Genomic DNA, 2,954 nt, shown 5'->3' with positions numbered 1-2,954 from the left:
CGCTCCCCCTTCGCCTCCAATGTGAGCTTCGTCCGACGGCAGTAAAAGGTATAGAGTTCTTCAGACTTTTCCTCCTTCACCTTCGTTGATTAGGGTTTCTTTTTTCGCCGCCCTCTCCTCCAAAAATTAGGGTTTCGTGAATAGTAATGGCTTTTTATACAGGACCCCTCTCTTTCCTTTGCTGCGTTTTCTGCTGTGTAGTGGAGCCTTCGTACGGAGGATGCTTGGAGATTTTGTCTTCATCCTAGCTTGGTGGTCCCCCCTCAACTCTCATCCTAACTTTTTACCACAGGTAAATCACTATTGTGAAACCACTTGAGTATCCGATTTTCTTGAATTAATGGTACATGGTGGTGTTAATTTCATCTGTTGCTGATACTTGCAGGACATACGTCACCGGGTTGAATTTCAGCTGAGGTTTGCAAGCGACATGATTTGTTTTTGGGTTAAATTGGTGTCGGCGCGATATCGCATAAACTATTTTGACACGGTTCTGGTGTGGCCTCGTCGAGAGAGAGGACATCTGAAAGCTCTTGGCCTTTTCTATAGAATCGAACAATGTACAACTCACCTCTATAGGACACGACGGGACACAAGAGACAAGTCCTTCACAATAGAGGCTCCCAAATTTGGAAGAATTCATAATCATATGTGCCAATCAGATATGCTTCCCTTAGTATCTACCGAGGTAATATCCTTCTGCAGAGGTAAGTACCCAACTTGCAGCTTTTACAACTCTGCCATGAATACCACTTCAAAATTTCCCAAACCGTAATACTCTGAATTACAATCGTGGTGCAGCCGAACTACCAGACATCCATGGGATAAAATAACATATAGGAGGCCTTAAATACCACACAACACAACTACTGATTCAAAGACAGGCAGAAGCATAACCTCTCCCATAAGTGACATCATGATGAATGTCAGTCACCAGAAGCCGATGCAGAATACATAGACCGCCACGAACAGGGTAATTGTAGAAGGAATTCATAAAAGACCGAAAGAGCTTTTGGATCTGTATAGTTTAACTTTGAATATAGACTCCAATACCAATTAGTATCATTAACACCGAGATAACCAATGAGCCTAACACACATTAACAACTAAGAACCTGACCAAACATTAAATACACCAGCAATGACCTAACATTAACTCATGACAATTGAAGGCCCGATGCAACTAATGAGACAAACCAGATCAATATGTATAATTGTTATCCAAACTCAATCATCTCCAGTTGGAAACAAAGTGAGAACCTTTCCTTCTGTCTTTGTTTTATTCAAAGAACTTTCTAACAGTAGCTTGCTTCCTTATGTTCTAAACTTGACATGATAGTAACGGTTTCGTAGCGTGGTCTGATTATTATTATTGAACTGACGCGCATTTTATTTTTCTTGTTTGGAGACAAAACCCGCAGGTTTGAGGTATGCAGCATGGACATGTTCAACACCAGTATGATAAGGTGAATTATTTGGCTTTATCTCAGCATTCGATACCGAAGCTTCGGGCAAACCATGAACATCCGAAGACAAATCCATGGCATTTCCAGAAGTGCTTGAATGAACTTGCTGCGTGTTAATAGTTTCCAGATCAGTAGATTCATCCCAAGCACGGGATACACGGTATTTTTATGTTGAATTATTCCTAGAATACTGACTTCAAATTCAAATTCTCTCTGATTCTTAGAGATTTTTCTTTTCACTGCAGCCTGATTACTATCTTCAGATGTTGCCTTTATCCACCTCCAGATTATCAAGAGTATATTGTCTCATCGAATTCCATCTCCTTTCCACAAACTGGACAATTGTCACTTTTCTCCATCCATTCATAGATGCAGCTAAGGTGAAAATGATGAGAGCATTTTGTCATTATCTTGGGATTCTCTTCAGTGTATTCTTCAAGGCAAGTTGGACATATATCCTCTTCTTCTGATGATGACGTGTGAACAAGCCCAACTCCAGGTGTATGTTTTGCTGATGGAAGCTCTTGACGCAGACTTAGAACGGTATATCTTCAATTCATCTTCTCGAGCACATTCATTCCATTTGTGTGCTGAGTTTAGAGGCTCTGCATCATATGGTAAGGGCCTTGGAGGAGAACGGCACATGTCCGATAGAGAATTATCCAGTGACGCTGCAGATGTCATGGATGTTGTTTTGTGAAGAGATGAAGAAGTTGAAAGTGCTTTGCCTCTTCGGAATATTGATGCACACGCACTCAAAAGATTATGTACCAAGCAACTGAGACACATGCCGTTCCTGGAAGTGTGAAATTGAGAAGAGTATACAAAAGTTTTGAGGTGACAGTTTGGATTTTTTTGCGAGAATTACTATGAAACTGCGAAATTGAAGCGATACTGTATTTTGTTGTTGTTCTCTTTCTTTTTGTAGCCTTCACTTAATCTTCTTATTTCAGCTAGCCGGTGTGGAGGAAACTCTTTGATGTCCACTGCCAAGTCTTCTTTTCAAATCACCTTTTTTCTGTAATTGCACTTGCAGATTTCACAACATTGAGTGGTTGCTACAGCGGCTATCAAAATCTTTGGTATCACAAAATGGAGGGCTGTCTGGTGCTGACACTATTGAGGAGTTGAGAACTCACCTTACAAATTGTATCAAAACCAAAATTTGTTCCCTCCAACTCCCCAAGACATAACAATTGCCCATCTAGTTCTAGAAGTGAAATTTGGTAAGAGTTTCAAATAAAACATCAATTATTACAAAGCCTTTTTCGATCATGATTTGTTTGATGTTGCTGTGATTTTGTTATGGATTTGTTACAGGATTCTTGTGTATCAAATAAAAGCATACAGTTGCTGGATGCAATTCGCATGGCAGCACCTTGCACTGGATTGATCTCCATTTAAGTTATGCACCATCATTTGTTGTTGCTGTTGTAGTTTGTGTATTCCGACACCGTTGCGCCGAATGGTACTAAATGTGTCACAGCAT

General features: G+C 40.4%; 1 pseudogene; it reads right to left on the bottom strand.

Moving 5' to 3' along the window:
• Positions 1–1,755: 1,755 nt before the first annotated feature.
• LOC127094437 (E3 ubiquitin-protein ligase At3g02290-like) lies at positions 1,756–2,254 on the bottom strand (annotated as a pseudogene).
• Positions 2,255–2,954: the final 700 nt, after the last annotated feature.

This window comes from Lathyrus oleraceus, chromosome 6, assembly GCF_024323335.1.
Source record: "Lathyrus oleraceus cultivar Zhongwan6 chromosome 6, CAAS_Psat_ZW6_1.0, whole genome shotgun sequence".
Classification (NCBI taxonomy): Eukaryota; Viridiplantae; Streptophyta; class Magnoliopsida; order Fabales; family Fabaceae; genus Lathyrus; species Lathyrus oleraceus.
This window is presented reverse-complemented; position numbering and strand designations above follow the sequence as displayed.